Here is a 9,735-nt window from a genome sequence, read left to right on the forward strand (position 1 = left end):
CTGACAAAGCTTTACTTTTGAGTGGGCTGCTTAGAGCGTACAGCAGTTTAAATATATATCTTAATTTTAGTGGTCACTGACAAAGCTTTACTTTTGAGTGGGCTGCTTAGAGCGTACAGACATCTTGATCCTAAGGCTATTCTCTCATTTATGTCTAGAGCTATGATATTTTCACTGCTGAAGCGCGATCCAAGGTGTTTAAACTAATGAATTTTTCTGAATATTGAATGGTGGTCAATTTCAAAGTGTGGGTTTGGGTTTATGACTCAACATATCTCCACATATTCATTTTTTTTCTGTTTATCAAAAGTCCCATTTTGCTGGCACTGTGTCTGAAATATCTGTGCATTTCCTTCAGCTCAGCCGGCCTGAGTGACCGAGCGGTTCTAGGCGCTACAGTCTGGAACCGCGCGACCGCTACGGTTGCAGGTTCGAATCCTGCCTCGGGCATGGATGTGTGTGATGTCTTTAGGTTGGTTAGATTTAAGTAGTTCTAAGTTCTAGGGGACTGATGACCTCAGAAGTTAAGTCCCATGGTGCTCAGAGCCATTTGAACCATTTTGAACCTTCAGCTCATCTTCAGCTCAGCCGAGTATTTAATTTCCCTGGTACCCGCTAGACATCTGCATGGCCGAGCATCCCCCTATCCGCCACCTGGGGAGACGCACGATGGGGAACCAGAAGCCCCTCACGGGCATAGCAGTTAAAAAATAGTATGCCAGTTTTCAATACTTCGGAAAATGACACACAGATGTTCACAAAATAACGAGCTTTCCACCATTTTACAAACATTTATTACATCCTTCGGAAGCGTTTAAACCTGGCATTGAACTGCTTGCTCTGTCTGAGAACCCACGACTGCTCTGAAGATGACAAGAGTATAGTATGATTGTGATAGAAAGTTCTGGGAGTTTGTGGGAAATGAAGTGGAGAAAGGGCCTAAAGTAACTGCTCTGAGCAGAGAAATTCAGTTTAGGGAAATTCAAGGACTGGAGACTGCAGCTGAATCAGCTTGATCAATTCCACGTTATGTATACCTTCTGTATGTATCCTGAAAGTATATTGTTGCGATTAACTTGCTTTCTTCAGTACCAGCTCTCACATGATTGTTTCGTTTTACTCAATGATGTGAAAAAATCTAGATTTTTCTTTGAACCATGCTTTCATTCGCGCTCGTTTTTATGTGTCTTACGGCAATTTTTACTTCTCTATGCTGTGGGCCAGTGCACATTGGCGACATGGTTAATCCTTGTGGCACGGAAATCACACATCAGTGTTCACGAAGTACCGGGTGACTGAAGTGAAAGTGTAACTACTCACGGAGGTCCAGTGTGGGCTGTAATTACCGTATGGGAACGAATCTTGATATGCTGATGCGTTAATGCGGAACCGATTTAAGCTGGAACACATTACTTCCAGTTTTGGCCATCAGGTACAAATCTGGCGCTGTACGCTGTTTGTATGAAGGTATGATATCCACCCATTCACTTGACAAGCCATAACGTGGATGAACAGTACGGGTTTTGAGAAGAGAACCGTGCGCTGTTTGTGAAACTGTTTTACATGAACGGCAACAATTACAGTGCTGCATTGAGAGAGTACCGCCGATTGAAAGGTCTGAGGAGGGACCCGATGTCATTAAATGGTTTATAGAAGAAGACAATGAAATTCTAAAACACGGGAGAATTTGGTGTGACACCCAATGCAGCACGTGCCCCAGGTAGAGCTTGTACTCGTGCACTGTCAAGAGAATTGTTCATCCCATGGTCAACAGTACGGGAAGTTTTGAGGTCTATTGTACACTGGAACTTGTAAAAGATCCAGAAGGTGTACCAATTGGAACTCCATGATCCGCAGCAATATTCTGATTATGGTCTTCGGTTTCTGACACGGATCGAAGTTGATGACATGTGGTCGGGCGGCATTATATGGAATGACAAGGCACAGTTTACACTACCGGGTGCAGTGAATACACAGAACTGCCGAATTTGGGGTACTGATGTGCGAGAAGAGCAATTTCACTCGCCACAGGTAACTGTGTAGTGTGGATTTACAAGCACCTTTATTATCGGAGATCCTCTCGTTCAGCAGGTGTTTCCTGCTTTGGAAGAGCGCTGCTGTGTGGAAAAAATTGTTTTTATGTAAGACGGGGCAACACCTCATGTCGCTCGCACAGTAAAATATCTGCTTAATGCAACCTTCCACGGACGTGTTGACCCCAGAGGTTTTCCAGGTGCGCGACCTGCAAGACCACCTGATCTGAATTCATGCGACACTTTCGGCATTTCCCTGAGCTGAAGGCCAGTATACAGGAACACACTGCCCAGATTCCACAGTAACTGCTGCGAGCAACCGTCGATCATGTCATTTTACGGACGCAGACCTCGTCGACGTCTCTGGCGCTCGTCTTGAACAAATTGTGAAAGCGGCAGTTAATAATAAAATCAATATTATGTCTTTCGCACTTGTTTGACCTTTTCTGCCCACTTCCCGTTCCTAATCCATTACATATGACAACATCTCTAAACGTTTTTCTTGCATTAACAGCGCCAGACTTGTATCTCGTGGGCAAATTGGAACTAATTTATTTCCAGTTTACTAAATCAGTTCCGCATTAACGCGTTAGAATATTTACCAAAATTCGCTACCAAACGATAATTACTAGCTGTGTGTAGCTGCACTTTAATTATAATCGCCAGGTACATTCCGTAAATATCGTGTCGTAGGCATCCCGCTATCTGACATACCAGACTTGCACCCAGGTAATATAGCTTCTTTCGCTGATGATACAGCGATATATTGCACCGACAACAACGAAACGAACATTCACACATTCACGACTAACTCCAACGGGCTCTGCTACAGGTTGAAAAATGGTTCGCAGAATAGCGAGTCAAAAGAACTGTGAACGAAATGTAAGCAACCTTTTGTACAAGAAAAAGACAGTACAAAACCCACTGCAGATATTCAGTGAATAATAATCCACCCAATATCTTGGAGTTCACTTGGACAAACGCTTTATTTTCAAGAAACGTATGGCAGACGCACCAAATAAAGCAAGGAAAAAACAGTATCCTACTTCATAAGTCGATAGTACAACCAGTAATCTTATACACCTGCCATGCGGGGACATGCTGCGTCTCCGCATATCAACGAATACGAAGTTGTCCAAAATAAGACATTCTGTAAAATTGCTACACCGAGAAGAAATGCAGATGATAAACGGGTATTCATTTGACAACTATATTATACTAGAACTGACATGTGATTACATTTTCAATCAATTTGCGTGCATAGATGCCGAGAAATCAGTACCCAGAACAACCACCTCTGGCCGTAATAACGGCCTTGATACGCCTGGGCATTGAGTCAAACAGAGCTTGGATGGCGTGTGCAGGTACATCTGCCCATGCAGCTTCAACACGATACCACAGTTCATCAAGAGTAGTGACTGGCGTATTGTGACGAGCCAGTTGCTCGGCCACCATTGACCAGACGTTTTCAGTTGTTGACAGATCTGGAGAATGTGCTGGACAGGGCAGCAGGCGAACATTTTCTGTATCCAGAAAGGCCCGTACAGGACCTGCAACATCAGGTCGTGCATTATCGTGCTGAAATGTAGGGTTTCACATGGATCGAATGAAGGCTACAGCCGCGGATCGCAACACATCTGAAATGTAACGTCCACTGTTCAAAGCGCGTCCATGTGAACAATACGTGACCGAGACGTGTAACCAATGGCACCCCATACCATCACGCCAGGTGATACGCCAGTGTGGCGATGACGCATACACGCTTCCAATGTACGTTCATCGCGATGTCGCCAAACACGGATGCGACCATCATCTTGCTGTAAACTGAACCGGGATTCATCCGAAAATATGACGTTTTGCCATTTTTGCACCCAGGTTCGTCGTTGAGTACACCATCGCAGGCGCTCCTGTCTATGATGCAGCGTCAAGGGTAACCGTAGCCATGGTCTCCGAGATGATAATCCATGCTGCTGTAAACGTCGTCGAACTGTTCGTGCAGATGGTTTTTGTCTTGCAAACGTCCCCATCTGTTGACTGAGGGATCGAGACGTGGCTGCACGATTCGTTACAGCCATGCGGATAAGATGCTTGTCATCTCGACTGCTAGTGATACGAGGCCGTTGGGATCCTGAACCCACCGATTCGATATTCTGCTAACAGTCGTTGGATCTCGACCAACGCGAGCAGCAATGTCGCGATACGATAAACCACAATCCCGGTAGGCTGCAATCTGACCTTTATCAAAGTCGGAAACGTGATGGTACGCATTTCTTCTCCTTACATGAGGCATCACAACAACGTTTCACCAGGCAACGCCGGTCAACTGCTGTTTGTGTATGAGAAATCGGTTGGAAACTTTCCTCATGTCAGCACGTTGTAGGTGTCGCCACCGGCGCCAACCTTGTGTGAATGCTCTGGAAAGCTAATCATTTGCATATCACAGCATCTTCTTCCTGTCGGCTAAATTTCGCGTCTGTAGCACGTAATCTTCGTGGTGTAGCAATTTTAATGGCCAGTAGTGTATTAAATTCTCCACGATTCATTAGAAGCTCAACAGACAGTGACTTTAAAATTAAAACTGTTACTGAAGAGATGCGCTTTATATCACGAAGATTCGTTACTCAACCAACACATTAATTCGTCAATTATCCATGATGACATCAGTTACCAGTACGAACATAAACGTCCAAAGTCGGTATGTTACCATATCAGTAACACAAAATGAGGCTGACATACAATACCATAAACATTGGAATCACACGTTCATGTATGTTATAGATCAAACATCACTGTAAATAATATTTTTTTTTCTTTTTCATGTTAATGACGGATGTTGTCAGATACTTATACGCAAGGATCCTTGTAAATCTATCATTATTGATGATTTCATTATACACCATCCAGTCACATTAATTTGACTACCCCCTGCATGCGACGTCAACGTGCAGTAACCATTCGCAGGTGACCGCACTAGTAGTGGAGGGTACATAAGGTGTGTCGGGGGGATGCAGAAAATCCTCTACACCTCCCGTAAACTCGATCCTCCTCACCCACTTGTCTCACCCATCCTCTCCCACCCCTGCCCACTGCCGCGCCTGTATTCCCACGTCCCACCCGGTCTCCACCTCTCCACCCTCCTTACCCTCTCCCAAGGTGGCTTCCGCCAGCTCCCCCTCCCTGATAATGCCCTCCTCCCCTCCATCTACCCCTCCTATCAACTTTGATCCCCCCCTCCCACTTCCTGTGTTTTTTTCCTTTGCGCACCCTACCTCCCTTCTCTCTCCTTTCCCCACATCCCCCCTTCCTCCACCCCTCTTCCCCTGGGCTTCCACCCCTTCCTCCCTCCCTTCCTCCCCCTATCTCCCCAGCCCTTGGCATCTCTGCTCTCCCCTCTCCCACCTCCCTCCTCCTCTCTTGGCAGACCCCTGGACTCGTACACGCTCAGTGGACATTCGTGCCGGAGATCATCGTCATCAGTGTCTCGTGTGTGTGCCTTTGTGTTTGTGTTCAGTGTTCTTTCGCCGTCACGCCACCACCGTTCACCTGTGCCGTCGCAGTCGTCCGTGTTTTGTGCACCGTGTCAACAGGTTTTAGTGTTTTTTCTTGTCCAGCGTGAACGGCTTCATGTATCTTGTTTCTCGTGTCTACAGTTTTTACCTGCCATTTTTATTGTATTATCTGTACCTACTTTCTGTCATTTACTGTACCACTCGCGGCTGAAGAGCAGCTTACTATGGTGCTGAGAGCCCACCTTTGTACAAAGTGATTAAAATAAGAATAAAGAAAAAAAAAAGACGTGGGAAACAGTGTAGTCGTTGCCGTAATGCGCAACGGAGCGATTTATCTTACGCCCAGAAGGGTTTGATAATTGACTTTCGGTCCAAGGGCGGAAGCATTTCCGAAACGGCTACGTTTGTAAACAGTTCACATTCCGCCACGATTAAAGCCCACGGTGCATGGCAAAATAGCACTACCCAAAACCGACGCCGAGGCAACTGTGGTGCGCCACGGGTCATAGATAACAGGGGTCAATGAGGGCTGCGGAGATATGTATGGGAGAATAGACGTGCAACTGTTGAGCAACTAACCACCTGCTGAACCATGGTGCTAGGAACAGTGGGTCCTCAACGACAGTTCAGCGAATGTTGCTGCATACAGGCCTCTGCAGCAGGCGCCTGGTTCATGCACCCATGCTAACTGCTGTTCATCGGCGACGAAGGCTGAAATTAGCATGCCAGTACCGTAACTGGACGTCCACTGAGTGGCAAAAGGTGGTCTTTCCAGATGAATCACGTATTATGCTCCATCTGACAGATGGCCGTTGGAGTGTATGGTCCTGCAGCAATCGTCGTAAGGACCCAGGCCGGACGAGAGAACGTTATGGTCTGGTGTGATCTCGTCATTCTGGAAGGTATAGTGGATCAACACAACTATGCATCTATCCTTGGTGACCATTTACAACCCCAGATGTAGTTAGTCTTTTCCTCGGTACAGTGGCATCTACCTACAGGACAATGCAACGTGTCACACAGTTGGCAGCTACATGTGTGGTTCGAAGAGCACCAGGATGAGCTTGTTATACTCGCTTTGCGACTAAACTCCCCAGATTTAAACCCAGTCGAAAATCTGTGTGACCACTCCGAGCGGGCTGTTCATGCCATGGATCCGCAACCGTGAAGCCTAACGCAGCTGTTGGCGGTAGTGGAGTTAGCAGGGCTCGACATACCTGTCAGCACTTTCCAGAACCTCACTGATCCTCTTTCTGAACGACAGCGGTGCAAAAGATGGTTATTCCGGCTTCTGACAGGTGCTCACATTAATGTGACTGAACCGTGTAACACAAAAACTTGTAACTATGTGTATATATTCATCTGTACCTTGTCATGTTGCGAGGTCTTCGTTACCCTCATGGTAAATATTTTGCCACAATAATGCGACGTCATGGTAGTTATAGGACCTGTTTTTGTACTAAGCAAACTACATAAAAAGAAGGCATCTCACAACACATTTTCGAATATTTGCCGCACGAATATTAAAAAAATAAATCTTTCCTGTGCATATGCACATTTCCCTGCGGTCGCCTCTGTAGATTGCCGTCATTACTACTTGACTTTCTCTACGCACCTGCTCTAGGTGACTTTTTTCCGAGCGGGATTAGCCAAGCGGTCTGCGGCGCTGCAGTCATGGACGGTGCGGCTGGCCCCGGCGGATGTTCGAGTCCTCCCTCGGGCATGGGTGTGTGTGTTTGTCCTTAGATAATTTAGGTTAAGTAGTGAGTAAGCTTAGAGACTGATGACCTTCGCAGTTAAGTCCCGTAAGGTGTCACACACATTTTTTTAACTGTCTTTTTTGTGGTTTTGTTAGGAACTCAGCACTCGGAAAGAAAACGGTGGTGGTAACCGAAATGGAACCAAAGAGAGTAGGAATTCCGTCGTGCAAAAGGCAGAAAATGGTGAAATGTACTGAGGAAAAATTCAAGCAAGCGAGTAAAGCACGACATATGAAAATCTGTAGGTTTGATTTTTTGTTGTTTACGATGTTGTTGCAGGATGCCATTTCTCAGCCCAGTTCCTCCTCTGAAACATGATGCGTTCAGTTTAAAGCGACTTTTTACTTTAGAAAATTAAAGCTATTTCTATAGTTCACCAGAGCCATAGCTCGTATGGATGCTGCCATACTTTCTTGTGATGAAACCGTTCAAATTTACAACGTTAAGGAGATGTCGGCTGCTCGCCTCTCAGGTGGCTGCACGTGCAATCCTTCCAGCAGTAAGTACTTAGCATTTTCGCGTACATGACGTGACACTATCGGGCTGTTATTGATAGACAAAGCGAACCGAGGACCATTCCATATCAGGAGCTAACTTGGACGCATGAGTAGATGTCGCCAAGTTCTAGATCCAAGTAATGCGCACTGTAACCTCGCAGTGCAGCCACTGGAAATGATCGAGGAACATGCCTTCGGGGTCAGCCGCGGGGGTTTGCTGTTAACGTCACTACATTTACTGCCGACTAGATGGGGAAAGAAGGCAGAATAGGTAATTCAACGAGCAAGCAATAAGTTAATGTTGAATAAGTCAGTCGTGTGCAAATTACGAAATGAGGCACACGATACGGTGCGGAGTGGAATTCAAGTTTGTGCCCCCAAAGAACAAGAAGCAAGTTGCTCTTAGTAAGTGTCACATCGACGAGATGGATAAATGTGTTATTAGGTAGAATTGTCTGCGCTATTTTGAACAACACAAAGAAATACAGCACTCCGTCCTCGGGCCACAACTGGCCCATCAAATGGTTCAAATGGCTCTGAGCACTATGGGACTCAACTTCTGAGGTCATTAGTCCCCTAGAACTTAGAACTAGTTAAACCTAACTAACCTAAGGACATCACACACATCCATGCCGGAAGCAGGATTCGAACCTGCGACCGTAGCGGTCTCGCGGTTCCAGACTGAAGCGCTTAGAACCGCACGGCCACTTCGGCCGGCACAACTGGCCCATCGGGACCGTCCGACCGCCATGGCATCCGAAGCTGAGGATGCAGATAGGAGGGGTGTGTGGTCAGCACACCGCTCTCCCGGTCGTTATGATGGTTTTCTTTGACCGGGGTCGCTACTATTCGGTCGAGTAGCTCCTCAATTGGCATCACGAGGCTGAGTGCGCCACGAAAAATGGCAACAGCGCATGGTGGCCCGGATGGTCAACCATCCAAGTGCCGGCCACGCCCGACAGCGCTTAACTTCAGTGATCTGATGGGAACCGGTGTATCCACTGTGGCAAGGCCGTTTCCCACAAAGAAATACAGGGGGTGGATAAAACTATAGGAAGATCAAAAACACAACACATTGCCATGGCTAATAAGGCGCAGGAAACATGTTAGCGTTCAAAACAGCTTCCCGTCCTCTCGGAGTGGATAAATACGTTTCCTGTACGGTTTTCAAGTGAATATGAGGTGACAAAAGTCATGGTATAGCGATATGCGCATATACAGATAGCAGCAGTATTGCGTACACAAGTTATAAAATGGCACTGCATTGGAGGAACAATCATTTGTACTCAGGTGATTCGAGTGAGAATGCTTCAAACGTGATTATGGCCGTACGACGAGAATTAACAGACTTTGAACGCGGAATGGTAGTTGGAGCTAGACGCATGGGACATTCCATTTCGGTAATCGTTATGGAATTCTGTATTCCGAGATCCACAGCGTCAAGCGTGTGCCGAGATTACCAAACTGTATGCATTACCTCTCACCACTATGGAGAGCAGCGGCGTTTGCGTAAAGTTGTCAGTGCTAACAGACAAGTAACATTGCGTGAAATAATATCATAAAATAATGTGGGACGTACGATGAACATATCCGTTAGGACAGTGTGGCGAGATTTGGCGTTAATGGGCTATGGCAGCAGCCGAACGAAGCGAGTGTCTTTGCTGACAGCACGACATCGCCTGCAGCGCCTCTCTTGGGCTCGTGACCATATCCGTTGGACTCCAGACGAGTGGAAAACCGTGGCCTGATCAAACGAGTCCAGATTTAAGTAGATAAGAGCTTATGGTAGGATTCGAGTACGACGCAGACCCCACGAAGCCAAGAACCCAAGTTATCAACAAGGCACTGTGCAAGCTGGTGGTGGCTCCATTACGGTGTGGGCTATGTTTACATGGAATGGACTGGGTCCTCTGGTCCAACTGAACCGATCATTGAC

The 9,735-nt window shown here is 46.5% G+C and overlaps 1 pseudogene; it reads right to left on the reverse strand.

The window, feature by feature from the left end:
- Nucleotides 1–8,701: 8,701 nt before the first annotated feature.
- On the reverse strand, nt 8,702–8,819 carry LOC124557148 (annotated as a pseudogene).
- Between the last annotated feature and the right edge of the window lie 916 nt (nt 8,820–9,735).

The sequence above is a fragment of the Schistocerca americana genome, chromosome X (assembly GCF_021461395.2).
Source record: "Schistocerca americana isolate TAMUIC-IGC-003095 chromosome X, iqSchAmer2.1, whole genome shotgun sequence".
NCBI lineage: Eukaryota > Metazoa > Arthropoda > Insecta > Orthoptera > Acrididae > Schistocerca > Schistocerca americana.